Below are 27,604 nucleotides of genomic sequence, written 5' to 3'. Positions count from 1 at the left end.
TACACAGTATCAAACGACTTCCCTAGTAAGATTTCAGAAAACATTATCTGTAATAGCAAGTTTGGAATGGTTAGTCATACTGTTGGAGGGCAGTATGACACAGTGGTTAAGAATGTGTGAGCTAAAGTCCAGCAACACTTGTTTTTGTTCTATTTTAAACTTTTTACTTACTATCCCTGTCATATTAAACAGATTGTTTAAACTTACTGACCATTAATTTCCTCATCTGTCAAATAAAAATAATAATTATAAAGAAATCACAGAGCTATTGTAATGACTAAATGAGTTAATATAAGTAAAGTATGACATATCAATAATTAATAAAAAGTAGTCATTATCCGTATACTAAAAAATGAGGAATGGCTCAGAGTTGGTCCCACATGGTCATTAAGTCACAACTCAAATTTTAAAACTGTTTTCATAGAAGTTACTTCTTTCTTGTTCTAGATGAATAGAAACAACTCCACATCATTAAAGTTCATGTTGAATTCAGCATAAAATTCACTTTGTAGCACTGAATGTTAGATACACTTTTAAGTCCTTTTGGGGAATCTATCTCCTGACCTTGGAGTTACCACTACTACCCATATATAACCTTGTAAATGGTAGTATATCAGTACAGACCTCAAAAGCTAGCTAGAAACATTTGGGTGTTAGGAGCAAAAGAGCAACCTAATATAGAACAAACTAAAGTGAACACACACTGAGTTACTTCATACTATTTGGGGGAATCTAAGTAACACAAAATTTCAAGGCAATAACATCTAAACTCATAAAAAGTCAAACATTTATTTAGCTCACTTTGTAATATTCCTAACATATATAATCATTCACTTACTTGATTCACAAGATTGGTAAACACCTGTGCCTCTTTCCTTTACTTATATAGTGATGCTGGAACAAGGGTGTCAAAGACGACACTAAAAGTGTCTAGCCAAAGAAATCGAGCAATAATTTTTTCAAGTGTTTTGTGGTTTTGAGAACATATTCATCATAATTTTATGAAAATGGAAATTATAAAAAATATCTGATGAGAATTCATTTCTGCCTTTATAGATTTTAAATAACCTGGTATTTTTAATTCTCTTTATTCTTTCAAAGAGTGATCAGTGTATCACACCTCAGCTGGAAAATATCAAAATCTATTATGTAGTCCACAAAAGTATAAATCAAAGTAGGAAATGATGTGGGGCTCAAAATTTTCAGGAATAGTAGTGGAAATATTAGAAATAATTTACACAAAGGACCAGAATTTAAGGCTTTGGGAGATGTATTTGTACTTCTTATAATGACCAATATATGAGAGAAATAAAATGAAGAGGATGTTGTGGAGTTTCTGAAACCAATTCCTGACTACTGATTTAAATAACCAAATGCTTTCATTATGTGCTCTATCATGCAGGATTAATATCATACCTAAGAAATTTCACACTTTTATTGACATAATTTTCCTAGAAAATGTTAACCTTCTCAGCCTTTGTTGTAATATTTCTAATATCTTATTATTAGTCTCATTAATAAGATAGTGAAGCATTTTGTCAGCCTGTCATGAAACAATTTATCTACAGCTTAATAACATTTCTAATGAATTAAGTTTGTTCATCTTAATATGTATAATATTTAAAAGGAACTTACAAATCAAATAGTACTAAAATCCTCCAGCATACATCCTTATTTTTATTATGCAGAAAATTCAATTATTGCAGATAATTTTAAAGGATTATATTCTCAAAAAGAACAAGTGTTTTTCAGTGTTTAAAATGCTTATTGCCTTAATATTATGATTTGTCCATGTGCTATTCAAAATAAATGCTAATCACTTGGATATATGACATTTCATTATGAGTTTTGCTAGTAATTAATTGCAATCCAGTTACTTGAAATATGTTTATTGTCAAATTTGGTCAAGTCTTCTAAATTATAAGTGAGCAAACTGGTCTTTCAGTGAATTTTAGTTTTCAAATAAATATCTCCCCTTGCAAAGTGGAATGTTCTAGTCGAATCCCCATACAATTTTATTTTGTGTTTCTCTTTTCTACATTAGTGAAAGCAGATAGAATATTGCATTGATTTATTTTCATACCAAACCAATAATATATCTTTGATATATTTGAACAATCTACTTTATTACTAGATATAATTCATCAATTCTATTTTTTTGCTTTATGTATTCATTTTTTTGCAAACTCATCCATCTATAGTTATTTTAAATTAATTTTTATTGGAGTATAGTTTCTTTACAATGTTGTATTAGTTTCTCATGTACAGGAAAATGAATGAGCTATACATACACATATAATTCCTCTTTTTTGGATTTCCTTTCCATTTAGGTCACCATAGAGCATGGAGTACCTTCCCTGTGCTATACAGTATTTTCTCATTAGTTATCTATTTTATACATAGTATCAATAGTGTATATGTGTAAATCCCAATCGTCCAATTCATCCCATCCCCCACCTTCCTCCTTGGTAACTATATGTTTGTTCTATACGTCTGTGTCTCTAATTCTGCTTTGTAAATAAGATAATCTTTAAGATTTTTCTAGATTCCGCATACATATGTTAATGTATGTATGTTTGTTTTTCTCTTTCCTACTTCACTCTGTATGACAGACTCTAGTTCCATCCACGTCTCTGCAAATGACTTAGTTTTGTTCTTTTTTATGGCTGAATAATATTCCATTCTATATATGTACCATATCTTCTTTATCCATTCCTCTGTTGATGGACATTTAGGTTGCTTCCATGTCCTGGTTATTGTAAATAGTGCCGCTTTGAATATTGGGATGCATGTGTCTTTTTGAATTATGGTTTTCTCAGGGAATATGCCAAGTAGTGGGATTCCTGGGTCATATGGTAGTTCTATTTTTAGTTTTTTAAGGGAGCTCCATACCGTTTTCCATAAAGGCTGTATTAATATATATTCCCAACAACAGTGTAAGAGGGTTCCCTTTTCTCCACACCCTCTCCAGCATTTGTTGTTTGTACGTTTTTTGATGGTGGCCTTTCTGACTGGTGTGAGGTGATACTTCATTGTGGCTTTGATTTATATTTCTTGAATAACTAGTGATGCTGAGCATCTTTTCATGTGTTTGTTGGCCATCTGTATGACTTCTTTGGAGAAATGTCTATTTAGATCTTCCACCCATTCTTGGATAGGGTTGTTTGTTTTTTTGTTTGTTTTTGATATTGAGCTGCATGAGTTGTTTGTATATTTTGGAGATTAATTCTTTGTCAGTTGCTACTTTTCCAAATATTTTCTCCCATTCTGAGAGTTGTCCTTTTGTCTTGTTTATGGTTTCCTTTGCTGTGCAAAACTTTTAAGTTTACTTAGGTCCCATTTGTTTATTTTTGTTTTTATTTTCATTACTCTAGGAGGTGGGTTGAAAAAGATCTTGCTGCGATATATGTCAAAGGGTGTTCTGCCTATGTTTTCCTCTAAGATTTTTATAGTGTTGGGCCTTACATTTAGGTCTTTAATCCATTTTGAGTTTATTTTTGTGTATGGTGTTAAGGAGTGTTCTAATTTCATCCTTTTATATATAGCTGTCCAGTTTCCCCAGCACCACTTATTGAAGAGGCTGTCTTTTCTCCATTGTATATTCTTGCATCCTTTGTCATATATTAGGTGACCATAGGTGTGTGGGTTTATCTCTGGGCTTTCTATCCTGTTCCATTGATCTATATTTCTGTTTTTGTGTCACTACCATGCTGTCTTGACTACTGTAGCTTTGTAGTATAGTCTGAAGTCAGGGATCCTGGCTCCTCCAGCTTCATTTTTCTTTCTCACGATGGCTTGGCTATTCGGGGTCTCTTTTCTTTCCTTAGAAATTGTAAAGTTTTTTGTTCTAATTCTATGAAAAATGCCACATGTACTTTCACTGGGATTGCATTGAATCTGTAGATTGCTTTGAGAATTATGGTCATTTTTACAATATTGATCTTCCAATCCATGAAAATGTTATATCTCTCCATCTGTTTGTGTAGTCTTTGATTTCTTTCATCAGTATCTTGTAGTTTTCGGAATACAGGTCTTTGGCCTACTTAGGTAGGTTTAACCCTAGGCATTTTATTCCTTTTTAAAATATATTTATTTACTTACTTTTGGCTGCATTGAGTCTTTGTTGCTGTGTGCAGGCTTTCTCTATTTGCAGCAAGAAGAGGCTACTCTTCATTGTGGTGCATGGACTTCTTATTGAGGTGACTTCTCTTGTTGCAGAGCATGGTCTCTAGGCAGGTGGGCTTCAGTAGTTAGTGTATAGGAATGCAAGAGTTTTCTGTGTAGTCATTTTGTTTCCTGTGACTTTACTGAATTCATTTATTGCCTCTAGTAGTTTTCTCATGACATCTTTAGGATTTTCTATATATAGTATCATGCCATCTACCAAAAGTGACAGTTTTACTTCTCTTTTTCCAAATTGGATTCCGTTTATTTCTTTTTATTCTCTGATTGCCAAGGGTAAGACTTCCAAAACTGTGTTAATAATAGTGGCGAGAGTGGACACCCTTGTCTTGTTCCTGATTTTAGAGGAAATGCTTTTAGGTTTCACCATTGAGAATGATGTTTGTTGTGGATTTGTAACACATGGCCTTTATTATATTGAGGGAGGTTCCCTCTATGCCCACTTTCTGGAGAGTTTTTATCATAAAAGTGTGTTGAATTTTGTGAAAAGATTTTTCTGCATCTATTGAGATGATCATATGGTTTTTATTCTTCAGTTTGTTAATATGGTGTATCACACCGAATGATTTGCTTATATTGAAAAATCCTTGCATCCCTGGGATAAATCCCACCAGATCATGCTGTATGATCATTTTAAAATGTTATTGGATTAGGTTTGCTAATATTTTGTTGAGGATTTTTGTGTCTATGTTCATTAGTGATATTGGCCTCTAATTTTGTTTTTTTGTGGTATCTTTTCTGGTTTTGGTATTAAGGTGATGGTGGCCTCATAGAATTAACTTGGGTGTGTTCCACGCTCTGCAACTTTTTGGCAGAGTTTGAAAAAGATAGGTGTTAACTCTTCTATAAATGTTTGGTAGAGTTCACCTGTGAAGTCATCTCATCCTGGAGTTTTGTTTGTTGGAAGATTTTTAATCACAGTTTCAAATTCATTACTTGTGTTTGGTCTGTTCATATTTTCTATTTCTTCCTGGTTCAGTCTTGGAAGTTTGTACTTTTCTAAGAATTTGTCCATTTCTTCCATGTTGTCCATATTATTGGCATATATTTGCTTGCAGTAGTCTCTAATGATACTTTGTATTTTTGTGGTGTCAGTTGTAACTTTTCCTTTTAATTCTAATTTTATTGATTTGAGTAATCTCCCATTTTTTCTTGATGAGTCTGGCTAAAGTTTTATTGATTTTGTTTATCTCCCAAGGGACAACCTTTTAGTTTCATTGATCTTTGTTATTGTTTTCTTTATTTCTATTTCATTTATTTCTGCTGTAATCTTAAGAATTCTTTCCTTATATTAACTTTGGGTTGTGTTTGTTTTTTTTCTCTAGTTGCTTTAGGTGTAAAGTTATGTTGTTTGTTTGAGATTTTTCTTGTTTCATGAGGTAGGAATGTATTGCTATAAACTTCCCTCTTAGAACTGCTTTTGCTGCATCCCATAGGTTTTGGATTATTGTGTTTTTGTTGTCAGTTGTCTCTAGGTATTTTTTGATGTCCTCTTTGATTTCTTCAGTGATCTCTTGGTTATTTAGTAACATACGGTTTAGCCTTCATGTGTTTGTTTTTTTATATTTTGTTTTTCCTGTAATTGATTTCTAATCTCATAGAACTGTGGTCGGAATATATACTTGATATGATTTCCATTTTCTTAAATTTCCCAAGGCCTGATTTCTGACCCAATATGTGATCTATCCTGGAGAATGTTCCGTGTGTCCTTGAGAAGAAAGTGTATTTTGATGCTTTTGGATGGAATGTCCTATAAATATCAATTAGGTCTATCTGTTCTAATGTGTCATTTAATGCTTTTTTTTTCTTATTAATTTTCTGTCTAGATGATCTATCCATTGGTGTAAGTGGAGTGTTAAAGTTCCCCACTATTACTGTGTTGCTGTTTTTTTCCCTTTTTATGGCTGTTAGCATTTGCCTTATGTATTGCCGTGCTCCTATGTTGGGTTCATAAATATTTACGATTGTTATATCTTCTTCTTGGACTGATCCCTTGATCATTATTTAGTGTCCTCTTTGTCTCTTGTAATAGCCTTTATTTTAAAGTCTATTTCGTCTGATACAAGAATTGCTACTCCAGCTTTCTTTTGATTACCATTTTCATGGAATATCTTTTTCCATCCCTTCACTTTCAGTCTTTATGTGTCCCTAGGTCTGCAGTGGGTCTCCTGTAGACAGCATATATACGGGTCTTCTTTTGTATCTATTTGACCAGTCCATGTATTTTGGTTGGAGCATTTAATGCACTTACTTACATTTAAGGGAATTATTGATATGTGTCTTCCTATTGCCATTTTCTTAATTGTTTTGGGTTTGTTTTTGTAAGTTTTCTTCCTTTCCTCTTTTGTTCTCTTCTCTTGTGTTTCCTGCTTAGAGAAGTTCCTTTAGCAATTGTTGTAAAACTGGTTTGGTAGTGCCTAATTCTCTTACCTTTTGCTTGTCTGTAAATCTTTTGATTTCTCCATTGAATGAGATCCTTGCTGGGCAGAGTAATTTTGATTGTAGGTTTTTCCCTTTCATCACTTTAAATACTTCCTGCCACTCCCTTGTGGCCTGCAGATTATCTGCTGAAAAATCAGCTGATAACCTTATGGGAATTCCCTTGTACGTTTTTTGTTGTTTTTCCATTGCTACTTTTAATATTTTTTTCTTTTTATTTAATATTTGTTAGTTTGAATAATATTTGTCTTGGTGTGGTTCTCCTTGGGTTTATCCTGTATGGGACTCTCTACACTTCCTGGACTTTATTGACTATTTCCTTTCCCATGTCAGACAAGTTCTCAACTATAATCTCTTCAAATATATTCTCAGACTCTTTCTCTTCTTCTGCTGTGACCCCTATAATTCAAATGTTGGTGCATTTAATCTTGTCCCAGATATCTCTGAGACTGTCTTAATTTCTTTTCATTCTTTCTTCTTTATTCTGCTCTGTGTCAGTTATTTCCAACATTCTATCTTCCAGCTCACTTATCCTTTCTTCTGCCTCAATTGTTCTGTTATTGATTTTTTCTAGTGTATTTTTCATTTCAGTTATTGCGCTGTTTATCACTGATTTTTTGTTCTTTAGTTCTTCTCAGTCCTTGTTAAACATTTCTTGTGTCTTCTTGAAGCATGCCTTCATTCTTTTTCTGATATCTTGGATCATCTTTACTATCATTACTCTGAATTCGTTTTCAGGTAGATTGCCTATTTACTCTTCATTTATTTGGTCTTGTGGGATTTTACCTAGCTCCTTCAACTTCAACTTATTTCTCTGTCATCTCATTTTGTTTAACTTACTGTGTTTATGGTCCCCTTTCCACAGGCTGCAGGGTTGTAGTTCCTCTTGCTTCTGTTGTCTGCTCCCTTTTGAGTGAGATTGGTCCCGGAGCTTGTGTCAGCTTCCTGGTGGGAGGGACTGGTGCCTGTGCTCTGATGTGTGGAGCTGAGTCTTTTCCCTCTAATGTGCCAGGCCACATCAGGGGGTGTGTTTTAGGGTGTTTGTGAGCTTAGTACAACTTTAAGCAGCCTGTCTGCTGATGTGTAGGTGTGTGTTCCTGTCTTGCTGGTTGTTTGGTGTGAGGTCTCCAGCACTGTAGCCTGTAGGCAGTTGGGTGGAGCTGGGTCTTGGTATCAAGATAGATACCTCTGGGAGAGTGCATGCTGATTAATATTTCCTGGGCCCAGGAATTCTCTGTTGGTCCAGAATCCTAGACGTGGCATTCCCACCCCAGAGGCCCAGGCCCAACCCCTGTTTGGGGAACCAAGAGCCCACAAGCCGAACAGCACTGCCGGAGAAAAAAGAAAGAAATGAAAGATAAAAAGAAAAAGAAAACAAACAAACATATAAAATCCAAGACAAATGGTAAAAACCAAAACAAACAAACAGCAACAACAACACAACACACATGCAAGAAAACCCAAAACAAACACATAAAAATGATCAAAAAATAAAAAATAAACAAAGAATAAAAACAAGAAAAAACACAAAATAGTAAGAAAGTAAATAAAAATAGAAAAATAAAAAAGGTGTATTTTAAAAAGTTAAAGTAAAAAAATGAAAAATAATAAAACAACACCACCAACAACTGAACAAAACAAAACAAAACAAAACAAAAATAATAGTAATAGAAATATTTTCTTGGGGCCTCCTCTGTCTGTTTCCTTGTTCCCACAGTGAGCAACAGCCAACCCCCACCTCCTCAGCAGGCCCTCAAATACCTCTAGGTAGATCTGTGGATCTTCTGTGGGCACTGTGGGGGCAGCTCAGACTCTGACCTGTCCCAACTCATGCCAGTACTTGCGCCCAAAGTCCACTGCTGCAAAATTTGGACTGGTATCAGTTGTGGGAACACTTGTGTATTCATATGTTCCATGGACACAGGATTTACCAAGCCAATCACAGGATTTAATCTGTGGCTTGTGCAGCTGCATGGAGAGATTTCCTTTCCTCTGCCTTAGTTGTACCACCCCTGGGGCTCAGCTTTTATTTTGGCCCCACCTCTGCATGTGGGCCACCCTCAGCCATCTGTCCCCCGCCCAGGTGAGAGGGAGCAAAAGCAGCAGCTGACTGGGATACACTTATTCACTCAGGTCAGAGAGGGATATGGTGGCCACAACTGGGGTGTGCATGAATTGCCTGCAGCATCATAGACCAGCAGGCAGTTGCAAGAGACTGGGGTGCGCTCACTCTGGTGGGAGTCCTACCCAGTGCCTATGAAGGCAGGGCCTGGCATGTGGGGGTGGTGGTGGCCCCACCCCTTGCCTACCACTCAACAATGGCATCTCATTTCCTAGGTAGACCTCATTTCCTCTAGGGGCCACGGAGCCCCTCACTCCTGTCCCCTCTGTTGTATCTGTGCAGCCAACAGCTGTCCTCTCCCTGGATCTGGTCTCTTTACCCTCTGCTTTAGCACTCAGCCCCCATCAGCACTGGCAGATTCCCATCTCAGGCAGGGGAACCCAGGGCTGATTCCCAAGGAGGCTTTGGGATGTGTTGCGCTCATTACCCTGGAGCCTACACGAGTGGAGGAGGCCTTGGCTTCAGGGGTGGGTGAGCCTGCTCAGGTGAGTGCCCCTCCCAGTACCTGCAGAGGCCAAAGAAGCCGGCCGGTGGGAAAAGGGTTTGCAATGGCGGCCCTGCCCCTTGCACGCCCCTCAACAATGACGCCTTGCTTGTTTGGTGTCCCAGGCTTTTTTCTCAAACATTCCCAGTTGTGGAGCTCCTTACTCCTCTCCCATCAGGTTGTGTTTTCACAGCCAACAGCTGTCCCCTCCCTGGATCCGTGCTCCAAACACCACTTTTTAGCACCCATCCCCCTTCTGCAACAGGAGACACATGACTCAGGCTGAGGTCTGCATAGCTGCAGCACAGACCATACACTCAATTCTTACTTTGTTCTGCCTTCCATAGACTGTCCACTGCTTTCTCCTTTGATCCCCTGAAGGTCCCTTTCTGTCCCAGCTGATTTTCCCACTGTGAGGGGGGTTTTCTGAATGCAGGGGTCTCTGCTTACTTTCAGCTTCCCACCAGGGTTGCTGGTCCCTTTTTTGATTCCTTTTTCTTTTTCTCTTTCTTTTGTGAGGGGATTTTTCTTGTCCTTTTAGGTGTCTGAACTCTTCCACTAATGTTCAGCATGTGCTCTGTGAGAATTGTTCCATTTGTAGGTGTATTCTTGATGTACTTGTGAGGAGAGAAGAATTCTGCATCCTCCTATTCCACCTTCTTGACTCCTCCCCCATCAATTCTACTGAAAACTCAGAATGTGGTTTTAAACATTCATTCATTTGACAAATACTTATTGAGTACTTACATTGTTCCTGGCACTAGTCTAGATGCTGGTGATTTACCAGTGAACAACAACAACAACAACAACAGATTCCTATCCTTATAACACTCAAGATCTAGTTGGAAGAAGAGTGATACAGGGAGACAATCAAAAACCATAAATATAAAAAATACCACTTGTGTATTGACTAATTTAAAAACTCACTTTTACCAACTCTGCCTAATGCACTGGTGTCAAGACTGGTAACAAGAAAGAGCTCTGATGTATTTGCATGATTAACTTTCACAAAGCCCCTTTACTTTATCCATAAATGTCCTAGTAATTGAAGCAATGGTAAAATTTAGTTTAGCATTTTACTATTAAGCAGTAGTCATTGAACATTGGAAAGATGGTTTGGGGGATCATTTCACAGAAAAACCAATTATATCTGTTCTTTTAACCATTATTTGATCATGTAAAATAATGAGAACCAACATTTAAATATATTTTTCTCTACACACAGTAAGTTGACATATATAGATACAGAAGTAATATTGACAGTTTAATAACTAAACTAGAAGAATTTCATTTTAACAAATTCAATGGGCCATAAAGATTATTGTTACATTAAATTTTATTTTAATGCTGAATTACCATTAGTGTCCAAAGGGAAATGTTGTTTACAATTTCAGAAAAAAAAAAAAAACTTGTGAATGTTAATGGAATCATTATTCAATACTTAACGCTTTTTCACATTTCCTCCCATTCTGGCTTTATTCTATTCATCCAGTGCCTCTTGGATTCCAGGTCTCAATTACCAACAATTTTTTTTAATAAATTCTATAAATCTTAAAAACACTTTACAATTCTGGGAAATATGGTTTTAACATAAAAGATAAATGCAAAAACAGCAATGTCTTGTTATATAGACCTTTACATCTCCATGGGCAGGTGCTAGATGAAACCATCTGTTATACAGGATTTGAGGTTTAATAGATGTCACTGTCACCAAATCAACAAAGCATTATGATTAAGCATTATGATTAAGCATGTTGACCTGCTACAACATGGAAATAGCCTCATTATAACAAACAAGATGTTATAATGATGACTATTTAGATATGATTCTCCTGTAAAAGTATTTCCTATTCTACTGTTTGCTTGCCACTCAAATGGATGTAGATGTATTCTATAAACTGGTCACCAGTTTACAGAAATACTTTCAAATATCCTTTAGCAATGTAATGCCTTAAATTGGCCTCAGGCTAAGTATATGAAATATCTTATTTCATTTTCAGTTGAAGATGATTTCATCTTTACTTTTCCTCCCCCAATATTGGGAGGATACTGCTCCGGACACATGGTTTTAAATACACTCATTGCATGTCTAAGAAAAACTTTATTTGGATTGATTTCTACTATATCTGCCTGTCATGTGGGTTTCTTAAAACAGTTGATATTATTAACATGACAATTCATTATTTTTTCTTAAATAAATATATCGATTGAGTCCTTACATGGCATTAAGGAAGAAAAAGTCATTTTGTGGTAGCAAATATGTACATTTCCAAACCTTCCACTTACAATTTTGGGATTGCTACATTATTTTTCCCAAGCTGTAAACATTCTCAATGCAAAACAACTAAAAATATAACTCCAATGATGTTAACAATTTACATTTGAACCATGTTAATAATTATAGTAACACTAATATTAGTACGGTTTATATTAATTTATTTTTCTCTGTGTCATACCCAGTTATTTCAGAGGGCCATTTTTTTATATACAGAAACATTCTACTAACCAGAATTGAGTTCTATACAATTATGTGGCTACAATTTTTGTTCTTGCAAGTACACATGTGTGTGTATATGTGTGCACTGTCAGAGAATGATCTCTGGAATCCATTGGAGCACAGTTGTTCAATAACATAATTTATAGCTGCTTATGAAATAAATGCAGCAACTGTAAACAGAGAGCAGATTGGCTAATAAACCACAAATATGTGTTGTGCAAACAAAATTCTACAGATGTCTGGCATTATAGTATCTTAGTTAAAGCACTTTGGGTATATATGAAAGACTTATTTATGTATGAAATTAAATGGTGAATTTTCCTTGCAAGCAGACTGCATTTCTGCACATATGTAGGTGTGTCTTTCTAAGTTAAGTAGAAATAAGTGTGTTTAAATAAATGTATGGGAGTGTCCATGAGAGCAGTGACTCTCTACCTCAATTTTTTAAAAGGAAGTTTCTTTTTATAAATAACAGAAAGCAATGTGTTTATGAAGGCTGCTGATATAAAAGTAAGTTGATAGTCAGCTAACATATCAATTAGTTGACTTGAAGTTATGTTTGTAACAATACAGAGACTTTTATTTGAAAATCTACATTAAAATGGAAACAGATGATAAAGTCTTATCATTGGGTTAGAAGCTCACATTATGCATTAGAAATAAATGTAAATATCCAAAATTAATTTTCTACCTAGCTTATTTAAGGCATGGGCTATGTAAATAAATATTTCATGTAATATTTATTACATGCCTCTGCACCATGTAATATTAAATTTTCTGTTGTTGGCATAAAATGTAAGGCGATCAGACAGTATAAGAATATTATTCTGATAACTGAGTACACGTGGGAACTATTGTAAACAGGATTTCAGTGTGTAATATGGTATAAATCTTTGTGAGGACCTCAATTTTTATTGAATTCACAGAAGGTGATTTTCCTTATTAAATACTGAAGGAAGGGGGGATCTCCAGAGGATTCAAACCTTTTAAAATATCTTCATGATAATTTTATTTCTGTCTAGTCTATAGGTCCTAGAAGACTGAGAAAAAGAGAGTAAGCATTCCTGAAAATTTGCCAAATGTACAATAAAGGCAAGCTCTAAAAAATGTTTTGTTTCCTTAGTGGAAAAACAATTTTGCATTTAAACATGCAGTACTAGTCTGTTAAAATATAATAACCTGAAAAATCTTTGAATCTCTATAAGATTAATATAATTAACCTATCAGTATGCTATGTTCATCTGTGCTTATAAAACTTAAAATGTAAAAGTAAATGATTAATGGAAAATGAGAAATGTCCATAGTTGGGTCTCAGCATAATCATGATTTTTTAACCAAGGTAAAACATTTAAATGTTTTCTCTCATTAATTTCTAATAAAGATATCTCCTGCCTCCCAAAAATATTTTTCCTCCCCCAAAATATTAATTTTATAAGTAATATAGAGTTAACAGACTTTTTTTTCTGTCTTCTTTTGGCTTAACACTGTTACTCTTCACTCAGTCATTGAACACTGCATCAAAATTTTAATGTTTTACTGAAAGCAAGTTTCCAAAAGCTGTTTAATCAAACTGATATGTTTTTCATTACTTTAGAAAACATGCAGACTGTCTAAAAGTCTGTTAATGCCTTTGAAAATGAGAGAAGAATTTTCAGTAAAATCTTTTCTGCTGATAGTCTAAAAATCAATTTAATTAAAAGTTTATTTATTAAGTGCCTGCTATGTACATAACATTAATTTAGTACATTTCTCAATATAAGTTAAATTGTGTTTAACAATAAAGAAATATTTTTAGTCTTATAGTCAATGAGCTATGATGGGATTTAGAGTTGGTAACTTGGATCTATGCATGTATATGTGTTTATGTTAGCAAAGCAATAGTACATTTTGTACAAAGACAGATCCAAATGCACTTAAATCTGTAGAGTTAAAATAATATTTTTATTAAATGTATCAACAGACACAAGACTTTTTCAAACTTGAATATCTATTGTAATTTACAGAATAATTTTTAACCTGTCAGCATTAGTCTTAGTAAGAATTCAAGAGATATAGTCACATAAAAACATATACCCTTGTTTTAATTTTAAACTCATTCAAGGTACAATGGATTGTTTTAAAGCAGAAACTGAATATTCATCTATGAAAGAAATTAAATAAGAGATTTAGCATTGGTTAAGTAAGTAAATGATATGGTTGGCTTATGTGACAACCATCCTATTGATTGGCTTTTGGTCATTTCATTCTTTTATTCATGCATGTTTTCATTTACTCATAGAACAGAGTTATTGAACGCCACTCTGTTCTCAGTGCTATGGTAGATAATACCAATACACCAGTGAAAAATATATGATGTTCTTTCTCTCCTGGAGCTTACAGCTTAGATAAAGAAACAGTTCTTTTCCTATATCAAAACATATTTATTACTATTCTGATGTATGTTATGAGGAGATCACATTTGGAAGATTACATTATAGTGAAACACAGCAAAACTTAAAAATATAATGTCAAAAAGTTCAGTTTTTAAAGTCACTTACTTTTACTTACTAGCTGAAACTTTTCCCTAGACAAATCTTTTTATAGATTCCAGCTTCCTAAGATATTCTTTATGCTTAATATTTTGTTATTTCCTGGGACTTTCAATCCTTAATCTAAAGTTTCTCACAAAAAATCAAAATTATTCTTACATTTTTGTGCAAAGGATGTGAAACACTTTGAGAGGAAATACAGTGATAAGACCACAAACTCTAGAGCCTCACAATCTGGGTACAAATCTTGGTACTATATTAGCCTTAGGCAAATTCACCACTCTTTGCCTCAGAATGAAAGTACTATCAGTGTTTTTGTTGTGAGTTATTTTCCTTCCAGTTTTAGAGATATAATTGACATATAGCACTTTATAAGTTTAAGGTATACTGCATAATGATTTGACTTATCTCTTAACTTTCATATATAACATCCAGCAGTGTTTAGTATATTGATCATGTTTGTACATTACATCTCTAGTACTTATTTATCTTATAACTCCAAGTATGTACCTTTTGAATGCCTTCATCCAATTCCCCCTCTTCCAATGCCAGGCCCCTGGTAACCACAAGTCTAATCTCTTTTACTATGAGTTTGGCTTTTCGTTTGCATGTTTGTTTTGAAATATAATTAACACTGACAGAAAAATAAAAATATTCTTAAGGTGGGAAACAGAATGTAAATTCTCATACAATTGCAATTTGTAAACAAGGATCAGACGAAAGATGTAGGGGTGATGTAGCCAAGAGTGGAATACCTTTATGCTCAATCTATCAGTGCTGTCTTGTTTTAGGTGTTTTTTAAACAGAATGGAACTAGACTGTTAAAAGCCCAATCTAAATAGAAAGCCAAGAAATAAACCCACATGTACTTGGTCAATTAACTTATGACAAAGGAACCAAGAATATACAATAGGGAAAGGACAGTCTCTTCAATTGATGGTGTTGGGAATACTGGACAGCAACATAAAAAAAGGAATGAAACTGGACCACTATAAAATACCATACAAAAATTAACTCAAAATGGGTTAAAAACTTGAATGTAAGACCTGAAACCATGAAACTCCTAAAATAAACATTGGGGGTAAGCTCCTAAACATTGGTCTTGGCAAAGATTATTTTGGATTTGACACCTAAAGCAAAAATACACAAGTGGGACTACATCAAACTAAAAAGCTTTTGTACAGCAAAGTAAAACATCAACAAAATGAAAAAGCAACGTAGAGAATGGAGGAAAATATTTGCAAATAATATATCTGATAAAGGGATTAATATCAAAATATATGGAGAATTCATACAATTTAATAGCAACAAAAATCTGATTTTAAAATGGGCAGAGGAACAGACAAGTTTCCAATGAAGACATACAAATTACCAACAGGTACATGAAAAGATGCTCAGCATCAATAATCATTAGGGAAATGCGAATCAAAAACCACAATGAGATATCACCTCATACCTAATAGAATGATTATCATCAAAAAGACAAGAGTGAGCAAGTGTTGGAAATGATGTGGAGAAAAGGGAACCTTTGTGCATTGTTGGTGGGAATGTAAATTGTTGCAGCCACTATAGAAAACAGTATGGAGGTTCCTCAAAAAAATAAAAACAGAACTTCCATATGATCCAGCAATTCCACTTCTGGGTATTTATCCAAAGGAAACAAAAGAGATATGTGTAACCCATGTTCACTGAAGCATTATTTACAGTAGCCAATACATGGAAACAACCAAAGTGTCCATTGATTGATGAATGGATAAGGAAGATTTATATATACATATAATGGAATATTATTTAGGCATTAAAAAGAAGGAAATCTTGCCATTTGTGATAGCATGAATCAACGTTGAGGGCATTATATTATGCTAAGGTAAATTAGTCAGACAGAGTAAAACAAATAATATATAATCTCACTTATATTTGGAATCTAAAAAAAATTAAAAATAAAAAGTAAAAGCACCAGGTTCATAGGTACAGAGAACAGATTGGTGGTTGCCAGTGGCAATGGGTGAGGAGTGGGTAATATGGGTGAGAGTGGTCAAAGGGTACAAACTTCCAGTTAAAAGATAGATAAGTCTTAGAGATGCAATATGCAGCCTAGTGATTGTAGTTAACACTGTGTTGTGTATCTGAAAGTCACTGAGAGAGTAGATCTAAACATTCTCATCACAAAAAAAACAAATTTGTAACTGCGTGGTGATGGATGTTAATTAAACTTATTGTAGTAATCTTTTCCTAATATATACATATATCAAATTTTACATTGTAACCTAAAACTACTACATTACATGTAAATTATATCTCAATAAAAATAAAATAAAATGATTAAAAACTAAATCTGAGTCTCTCTCTTTAATACTTGAATTTTATTGATTTACTCTTATTATAATTCCAGGCCTGCCAGTTAGTGCTTTCTCTTTATTTCATTTTTCCATTTTATTGCCTTATGATGGTATAAATGGGTTTTCTGTATTTCTTTAATGGATTAATATCGTACATTATTTGTCTCTTATTTTAATAATTACCTTTAATATTTTCACTGAAATATTTAAATTTATATTTGTTTTAAAATACTTTTTTCAGTAAAAATTTTTCCCCCAAGACAATTCAATAATTTTGGGAAGCTTTTACTGCTCTATGCCTCTCTCTCCTACTTCTCATGTTGGTATCTTCTAAATTTTATGTCCAGTTTTTATTTAATTTCACATGCCTAAAATCTATAAACTTTAGAGGTGGTGGGATCTTATTTTAGATAATAAGCTGATTGTCCCTGCCCTTTCCTCATTCCCACAGACTGCTCATCATACTTTCAATTATATGCTCTGTGCCCCGTGAGTCTCTGTCCAATCTTCCTTCATTCATAGACTAGCTATACAGATGCCAGTTCTTTGGACAACCCTAGAGAAATAGGGGCGTTGTACTCATGGATCAACTCTTCCTCCCCAGGTGGAATCTGAGAGCTGGGATTTTTTTTTGTCCACTGGCTCTGTGCTGAGCAGGGGAAAGGTCTATGGCATCTATCATTCTAAACCTCCATTTCCATTCTCCCCCAGGCAGCTAGACTCTGCTGGACCCATCAGAACTTCAAGAGAGACAAGACAGAAGCCAGTCTTCTATGGAGCCCCTTCTGAAGGGTTGAGATGCTGGACACATGAACCGAATTCCTCCTTCCCTTGAGAGAAGTTGAGAACTAGGGGGTCTCTTCCTGATCACAAGGCAGGGACTCCAGGAAGAGTGTCCAGAATCTCCATACTTGCTTCGTTGACTCTGCTTTTCATATTCACCTGGGGTGCAGAAGCTTTTCAATTAGTTTTTGTATTTCTCACAATGGGAATTTGTCCATGGATTATTGCTGAATTATTGTATTTGTGGGCAGAAGAAGAGTCCAGGGCTTCCTACTGTGCCATCTTGTTGACATCACTCTTGCCTTTTTCCAGTGTCTTAGGGTGGAAGATTAACCTATTGATTTGAGATCTTTCTTCTTTCTTGACATAAACATTTATTGTTATAAATTTCCCTCCAAGGACTATGTTAGTTGTGTCACACAAGTTTTGGTATGTTCTGTCTCCATTTCATTTATCTCAAAGTATTTTCTGCTTTTCCTTTTGATCTATTCTTTGATCCATTGTTTATTTAGACATGTGTTGTCTAATTTCCACGTCTTCATGACTTTCCCAAAATTTTCCTGCTACTGATTTCTAATTTTACTCAATTGTTGTTGAAGAACTTTGTATTATTTCTATACTTTTAGGTCTGTTGAAGTTTGTTTTATGCTCTAGCATATTGGGTACCAGGAAACTGCCTCATGTGCACTTGAGAAGAACGTAAATTCTGTTTTGATACTGGGGAGTGTACTATGGATGAATGTTAGGTCTAGTTGGTTTATTAAGTTGACCAAATGTTCTATTTCCCTGATAATACTGTGTCTAGCTCTTTCATTCATAATTGAAATTGGATATTAAAGTCTCCAATTATTATGTTTAATTGAATAGTTCATCCTTTATTTCTGTCAGTTTTGTTTCAGGTAGGTTGGTGGTCTGTTGTGAGGGGCACATACGTTTATAATTGTTGTATAGTTCCTAATTAATTGACATTTTAACATCATAAAATGTCCCTCTCTCTCTCTAGTAAAATTTTTTGCTTTAAAGTTTATTTTGTCTGTTATTAGTATAACAACTTTAGCTTTCCTGTGGTTGCTGTTTGCATGAAATATCTTTTTTGTTCATTCATTTCAATTTACATCTTTGAATCTAAAGTGTGTCTCCTGTAGATCCCAAACAATTAGATCATGTTTTTATACAGTGTGCAGTCTCTGTCTTTGAGTAGGACTGTTTAATTCACATGTAATATAATTGGATTAATATCTACATTTTAATTTTTTAATATGAATCATGTCTTTTTCTATTTTTATTTCTCCTTTACTGCTCCCTTTTAAATTAAGTGAATAGTTTCTAGTGCACCATTCTAATTTCTGTAATATCTTTTTGATTGCAGCATTTTAAATTAATTTTTTAATGGTTGCCCTAGAGTTTACCATATGCATTTTAACATATCAGAATTAGCTTCAGATTTATACTCTCATAATTCTAGTGATGTATAGAAATGTTACTACTGCATAATTCTATTCTCTTTTCCTCCTATCATAGTATTATTGTTATACATAGTTTATTTATGAATTTACCACCTGTAGCCATTTCATCAGCTGATAGTTTTGCTCTACCCACTTTCTTTGTGGTGATATTGGCAAATATATTGCACATATGTGATATTTCTATGTTATAGACTCAACATTATATTATATACATATTATTTTATACAATTAAAAAATAAGTTATGAGAATAAAGGAGAAAATATGTATTAATACTGAGCTTTCTATAGTTACATTATTAATTTTACGGTTCCTCTTTATTTCTTCATGTTGATTCAATTAAACAGGTAGAACCACTTGCTTTCAACCTGAAGAACTTCCATTAGCATTTCTTGTAAAGTGGTTAACAACAAATTCCCTCAGCTTTTTTTTTTTTTTTTAATCTGGGAGTATGTTTTTCACCTTCATTTGTAAAGAAAGCTTTTTTTTTTTGCATAGCTATTTATTTATTTATTTATTTATTGGGGTATAGTTGTTTTACAATGTTGTTTTAGTTTCTACTGTAGAGAGAAGTGTAGTTCCCTGTGCTATACAGCAGGTTCTTATTAGTTATCTATTTTATACATATTAGTGTATATATGTCAATCCCAATCTCCCAATTCATCCCAGCTCCCACCACCAACCTCCCACTTTTCCCCCTTGAAGAAAGATTTTTGTATATATGTTTCTTGGGTGACAGTGTTTTTTCTTTGAGCACTTTGACTATTTTAACCCATTGTTTTCTGGCTTTCACTTTTTATACCGAAAATTCAGTTTTTAATCTTATTGGAATTAATTTGTAAGTATATGTTCTTTGTCTTTTGCTGCTTTCAAAATTTTCTCCTTGTCTTTGAGTCTCAGCATATTTTCTATAATATGTCTTTTTGTGGATCTCTTTGTATTTTTCCAACTGGGATTATTTACTTCCTGTATGCATAAATTATTGTTTTTTTAAATAAATTTGGATACTTTTCTGTCATTATTTCTTTGAATATTTTTTCTGCTCATTTCTCTTGCTTTTCTTCTCTGGTAATCCCATTACACATATATTATTGCACTTAATACTAAGGCTTTGTTCATTTTTCTTCATTCTTTTTACTCTCTGTGCTTCAGTTTGTAAAATCTCTATTGATATGTTCTTGAGTACATTATTTCTTTTTCCAGTTTAAGTCTACTGTTGAACTCCTCTAGTGAATTTTAAATTTCAGGTATTGTACTTTTCAACTCCAGAATTTCTAATTGATTCTTTTTTCAATTTTTAATCTCCTTTTTGATAGTCTCTATTAGATGCCATATTTTTATCATGCATTCCTTAACTTCTGTAATCACACTTTCCTTTAGTTCTGTGAATATGTCATGATATATATTTTGAAGTCTTTTTCCGTTAAGTCTGATATCTGTTTACTCTCATAGGCAGTTTGTGTTGCCTGAATTTTTTCCAGTGTATTATTAATAATTTCTAGTTTTTTACATGACTCGTAATGTTTTATTGGAAATTAGCTATTTTACATAACATATTGTAATCTCTGGGCCCTGATTCACTCACTCTGAGACTTGTCATTGTCATTTGTTTGTTTAGTTTTTAGTGACTGACTGGATTATTTTAGTAAAGTCTACCCATCTGATAGTGTTAAGAGTCTAATATTGCTCCTCAGGGATCCTCAGCTTCTGATAGGCTCACAGTCACCCTGTGATGATATTGATATGGGTAGAATTGTCTTTCTCCCTTTCCCTGACAAGATGTTAAATTTCTCCAATTGCTCTCTTATTGCTCTATTATTTTGACCAATACTTTGGGACAGAATTTCCTCTACAAGGTAGCCAAATCAAATTGTGGTTCCTGTGAAGGAATAGTTTCTGGGGTCTGAGGTTGATATTTGTTCTGACCACAAGATGGCTTCCCCCAGATTTTTTATATCCCAATTCTCTCTTACAAATTAGCTGATCCTCATTCAATCCATAAATCTTCCAGTGTATTTCACTATAGCCTCTACCTTTTTAAAGAGCTTCTTTAGATTTGAAAGAAGCTTTTAAGAAGCTCTCTGTTACAAATGAAGTCAATTCTTTTGGGAAAAGAACTTACTAGAGGGTGCAGCACTTTGAGGTCCTCTTGGCTTGCCACTAGGTTTGGAACCACTGCCTCATGAACGACAGTAAGGTCAATCACGGCCCTAGTATTCTTAGTATGACATATTCAAGGTGGAGTTACCATTCTTTGAGTAGGAGCTGGGTGGAAGAATGGATTCTCCACCTCTTGAAAATAATGTGACCAGGATTTAGCCTCAGCAACAGGTAGCTTAAGGCAGGATGTGAAATGCTGAAATCCTGCTCCTTACAAAAAGAAAGCCTCTGACTAGAAGCTGGAGGTGAGGGAGCCCTGTGTTTTTGGCTGTAACAGTCTAGAGTGGAGTCTCCATCTCACTGAGTTGGGAGGAAGTGGATTTTGTTCTAGTACTGGAAATTCTCACCTTTATTACCAAGTTTTTATAGATTTTCTTCAATAGCTGTTTCTTCATTTATTCTTTTATCTTAGGAACATTGCCTGAGGCTTCAAATGGTTGTTTTTGTATAACTTTAACCAGTTTCATTGGGGAGAAGGCTGACATGTTGCAAGCAATTCACCTGTTATATCTTTTATCTTTTTTTCTTTTGGCCACACCACAACAGCTTTTGGGATCTTCGTTCCCTGACCAGGGATTGAACCTGGGCCACATTAGTGAAAGCACCAAGTCCTAACCACTGGACCACCAAGGAATTCTCTCTTTTATCATTTTTATCATTAGCAAGAACTTCCAGAATAAGGCTAATTATTACTGATAAAAGGGAGAGCCTTATTTTATTCATGAATATAATGATAATGATTGCATTTTATCTTTAAATATGATAGTTTTTCCTGTAATGAGCTAGAAATTCTTTATCTTAAAAGAATATCTTCTTATTCCTACTTTAAAAATATTCCTTGGGCTTCCCTGGTGGTGCAGTGGTTGGGAATCCGCCTGCCAATGCAGGGGACACGGGTTCGTGCCCCGGTCTGGGAAGATCCCGCATGCCGCGGAGCGGCTAGGCCCGAGAGCCACGACTACTGAGGCTGCGCGTCTGGAGCCTGTGCTCCGCAACGGGAGAGGCCGCTGACAGTGAGAGGCCCGTGCACTGCGATGAAGAGTGGCCCCCGCTCGCCTCAACTGGAGAAAGCCCTTGCACAGAAACGAAGACCCAACACAGCCAAAAATAAATTAATTAATTAATAATTTTTTTAAAATGTCCTTAAAAATTAAAACCAACTGAAAATAAACTTTATTAAATATGTTTTCCTTATTTAATCTCATTAGCATATATTTTTCTTATGAGGTAGTGATATGATAAATTATGTTATATGTCCTATTATAGTTCCTTTTGTCCTGAATTATCTCTGCTTTTATGTGCTGTATTTATGTACTATATAGCTATAATGCATTTTTAATACTTCAGTAAGGAAGTGTCATCTATACTTTTAAGTAAAACTGCTCTATTTGCGGTACGTGTGTGTGAGTTAATGTGTGTAAAATCTCTTGGTAAAAATTTGGTATTCTGTGTTTTATCAAGTAATCCAATTTTTTATTCTAATTTATTCCCTTCCAGACTCTACATGGAGACATCTTCTGCTTCACTTTATTAATTACTACTCCTTTATTTGTTTCCTCTTTTCCATAAATTTGTTAAAATATCTCATTTGCTGATATTCATTTTCACCTTGTATTCATTTTTTGGAGCCTAGTGCTTTTTATTCCATCAGTTTTATTGTAATATGATATCAAAAAGGATAGATGATAATTATGTATTGACAATCCATCATATTTAATTGGTATTTCATTTTTTATTATATTTTCCTATATGTTTTATATTTTCTTTGCTCTTATTATTTGGAAAGCATACCTTCTATTTTAATTTTATTTTTGGTTATATTTAATTGAAATATATATTTTCAATTATCTATGTGAAGAAAAAATTTATCAAATTAAAAGTATTTGTTATTTTGGGGCCATCTTATATTTATACCTCATTTATCATTTTCAAGTTACACATATTTATATTACTACATTTTTCATTTTAAATTATTTTCAATGAAATTTTTATCTGTATTTAAATATTAACAAATTTATTCCATTTTTAATTTTCTCCATTTAATGTTTATAATCAATTTTTATACTATGATTTACTCAATTTTTGGTCTATTATTTGGACTCATCTCTTGTATATGACAGAATACTTTTCCAAGTATTATTTATGTTGTCTGTTTCCAGAAATGGCACAATAACAGGATGCTTTTGTATAAGCCTTTGTATAAGTTAGAATAACTTTTTGTTGAAAGTAGATGACATTATTTACAATTTGGCAGAGTATGATTTGTGAATGACAACCTTTTTAATTAAAATCTTAGATATTTCTCCATTATCTTCTGAAAAGTAATATTGTGTAAAATAATTCTGAGAGCAACTAGAATCTTGTCCTTTTTATAAGTCCCTTATTTTCTCTATGCTTATTAGATTCTTTTTATAATTGAAGTTCAAAATTTTTCACGTGTGTGTGTGTGTGTGTGTGTGCGTTTGAATGTTGGTCTCTTTTTCATAACTTTACCTAGTATGTTGCAAACCATTTCAATATGTTTTCTTTGATTATATCTTTAAATGTATATCTTTATTTCTGTCTTTATTAGCAGCACCAATTATCTGTGTGTTGGCTTCCTAGTCTCTATCCTTCATCTCAATCACCTTTTCTCTCATTTTCATTTCCTTCTTATCTTTTCTTCCATATTCTGGTATAGCTTCTCAGATTTTTTCTTCATTCAACTGATTCAATCTTCTGTATAATGTATGCTGTTCTATATTGCTTTCTAGGTAACTCCAAAGTCTACTATCACAAATTTCATTTCAATGCACTTCTTTCTAGGCTGTTTTACCTTCTTTCTATTCTTTTCTGTCTCAATCAGTTTTGTTTTCAACTTACTCTCCTGTATTTTAATTTTATCTTTTCCATTCATTGTTTCACAGATACCATGTTTTCTTCAATTTAACTGACAATACAAAATAACATATGCCTAAAATTCACCCTTGTTTCCCACTGAAAAGTTTACATTTTCTCAGAAACTATGTTGTTAACTTTCAGCCCATTTATGTATATATACTTGAATAATGAAAATTTTATCATGGCCAGATTTTTGCTTACAATATAGTGTGAATGGATTGATCAGATCTTACATAGTTTTCATCTATGCAGTATAAATGTTCTTTTCATGTCTTAGGTTGAAGAGCTGTTTACTACTTCAATGATCTTCAATAGGACAAAGGAAACACTCTCTCCTCATAGTTTAACCACTGAGTGATGAAACCATGGCCTGAAAGGATAGGCCTTTTTTGGATCAGGCTCTTCTCCAGATAAGTTACTGAATACAACAGAGAAAAACCTTGACATTTTGAGGGGAAGAGGGATTAGAAGTTCCTCTACAAGGCCCTCAATTTTCTGATTGGTACTGGAAGTTCCCAGTACAGCTGCTTTTAATTGTTGCTAATGCTGAGTATCTACAGGGGCTCAGGAGGGTGTATTTTTCATCTGTCTCATATTGGCAAATATTTATTGGAATATCCATTTTATCTAGTTGAATTTTGTAAAACCTAAAGGTCATCTGATGACCCAGCTTCCTCTATAGCTTACTCAAGATTGGATATCATAGAGATTGAATTCATTTTAAATTCATGATTATAACCTTCAAATGTCCACTTAATGAGGCCAAAAAATCATCTCATGTCCCTGTTAAAATGTTTTCTCACTATCTAAGATAGCTATTTAAAAACTTGTTATTTTCAAATGTCTGATATTTCCACCTGCTCACTCATTCTCAGCTGACAGTCTTAACAAAACCTTATTGAGAAAATAGAAGGCATCAGATACCATCATTTTACAGCATCAGATGTAAAACTTTACATCCAAATCAATTTTCCTTCATGCTAAATCTATCACTTATTAGTTCTACAACCTCAGACAAATTGCTTAAACTTCCTCTGTCTCACTTTCCTCATCTCTATAGTACAGAAAATAATAGTAGCTTGTGCATAGAGTTACTATAAGGTTTAAATAAGTACTGTGTGTGCAATGCTTTGAACAATGTCTTCACAAAGAGTAAGCACTATATGTTTGTGTATGTTAGCTATCATCATAATCATCATCATCATCATTATCATTGCCTGTTTTACATTTGAGGAAATCTCTCTTCTTAAACCAACACTTCTGTTGTTCTCAATCATAAGTCTCTCTCTCTCTACAGTGTCTTTCCTTTAGCTTATAAACATGAAACATACTCTTGTATCTATTTTATTGAAAAAATCACTTCCTTGATACCACATTCCCCCCACATCTTGCTCCATCCCTTTGCTCACCTTTACACTCACATTAAAAGATACATGTAACACAGTGTCATTTCTTTATTCATTCAATCTTTAACAAATTCTTTGAGTGCCCATGTTGTACATTAGACTATTGTTTGACAAATATTTGGGAACCTTCTCACCTCCATGGAAACAATGTATTTCACTGCTTCACTTATTTGGAGCTATCATATGACTTGCTGTGGCCTCTTAGTGGACAGAGTATACATCCATGTCCCTTGATTTTGGACGTTGCTATGTGAATTACTTTAGCTAACGAGTTGTTTTCAGAAGTGACACAATCACAGGCTTAAAACATATTTGCACAGTTGGACTTGCCCTCTTGCATTTCTGCTAAAGCCATGAAAAGAGCATGCCTGTTATATCCTGACACCAAGCTGAACAAGAGACTCAGGTAACTGACCTGGATCCAAAATGCAGCTTGGAGTCAAGATCAGCCAAGCCCATCCTATATTAGCTAACCATAAATACATGAGTAAGAATAAATATATTTTTTTAACCAATGAAGAGTTTTTTTGCCTGGGGTGGGGTTGTTATGAAGCATTATCGTAGTAAAAATCAACAAATATAAATGTTAATTTGGGTGAGGTGCTATTGTAAAAACACTTTAACATGTGTGGTATTGGTTTTAAGACCCAGTAGTGGGACATAAAATATCTGTTATAGGACAGTGGGAAAATAACAAGGAAATTTTTATACGAAGCTGGAGAAATGGCAAGTAGTTTTATACCAGTAGTGAGATATTTGAAAAAATTACCACCTACAATAATCAAGACAGAGATGATATCAGAAAATAACTGGATAATTTGCAGGCAAAATTAGCATAAAGATAGAAAGTCTAGAAAGTAATTAAAACTAAAAATTTTTATCACTCAATCAAAATCACCCAAAGATGTGGACCAAGAACAAATACAGGGTAAAGAATAACTGTACTATAAGTACCTTTGTTAAGATCACTGAAAAAAACTTCAGGGGGAAGCTAGTAGATATCTTAGTTGGACAAAACAAAACAAAACAAAACAAAAACACTCATAGAAAGATTTAAAGTAGTATTCTGATAAACTTGCTCTTAAAAATAGGCATACACCTCCTGTATGGAGTGTATGTTGACTTCCATGATGTAAATAGTCGCGCCATGGTCAAGATGAAGTTAACAATGGTTTAACAAAAACAGCCAAAATTCCTGAATATTTAACAATCATCTCTTGAGAGCTGATATAAACTGGCTTCAGCACACCACTGGTAAGTGTATGGTCCAAAAGAAGATGACATACGCAAAGTATTAAACCATCAACATGAAAAGTGGTATAGATGATCTTATTTGCAAAGCAGAAATAGAGACACAGAGGTAGAGAACAAACATATGGACACCAAGGGGGGGAAAGGTGGGGGAGTGGGATGAATTGGGAGATTGGGATTGACATATATATACTATTAATACTATGTATAAAATAGATAACTAATGAGAACCTACAGTATAGCTCAGGGAACTCTACTCAATGTTTGCTGTACAGTAGAAACTAACACAACATTGAAAAGTAACTATACTCCAATAAAAAGTAATTTAAAAAATCGTCAACTTATTTTCAACAACAGCTGTACCATTTATATTGGCATTGGCAATGCATGAGAGTTGCAATTTCTACACATCTTCAGAAACACTTGTTTATTTTCCCCTTTTATAATGATGATCATACTAGTGGGTGTGAAGTGGTATCTCATTGTAGTTTTGATGTGCACTTTCATAATGACTAATGATATTGAGTATCTTTTAATCTCATTTGTATATCTTCTCTGGAGAATGTCTATCAACCCTTTGCTCATATTTAAATTGGATTGTTAGACATTTTGTTGTTGAGTTTCAGGAATTCTTTGTAAATTATGGATAATAATCCCTTATCAGTTATATGATTTGCAAATATTTTATCCCATTCTGTAGGGTATCTTTGACTCTTATGATAATGTCCTTTGATGCACAAAGTTTTAATTTTGATGAAGTCTAATTTATATATATTTTTTCTGTCGCCTGTGCTTTTGGTTCCATATCCAAGAAATAATTGCCAAATCCAATGTCATGGTTTCTTCTTATGTTTTCTTCTAAAAGTTTTATAGTTTTATCTCCATGTTAAGGTTTTTGATCCATATTAAGTCAATATTTGTATCTGTTATATGGCAAACATCCAACTTAATTATTTTGCATGTGAATATCTAGTTGACACAGAACCATGTGTTGAAAAGAATGCCTTTTTACCATTGAATAGTCTTGGTACTCAATGGTCAGATATCAAGTGACCATAGATGTGTAGAT

At 33.9% G+C, this 27,604-nt stretch overlaps 1 long non-coding RNA gene across 1 annotated transcript in view; it reads right to left on the bottom strand.

The window, feature by feature from the left end:
- Positions 1-27,604, bottom strand: part of LOC309620201 — a 58,780-nt gene that overhangs the window by 2,832 nt on the left and 28,344 nt on the right. The window contains exon 1 of the long non-coding RNA XR_014239452.1: positions 1-27,604. This exon is cut by the window's right edge and continues 28,344 nt beyond it. This is a non-coding gene — a long non-coding RNA (uncharacterized lncRNA).

Source organism: Balaenoptera borealis, assembly GCF_965194805.1.
Source record: "Balaenoptera borealis genome assembly, chromosome: X".
Classification (NCBI taxonomy): domain Eukaryota; kingdom Metazoa; phylum Chordata; class Mammalia; order Artiodactyla; family Balaenopteridae; genus Balaenoptera; species Balaenoptera borealis.
Note: the sequence above shows the minus strand (reverse complement) of the source record. Positions and strands in the feature narration are given on the sequence as shown.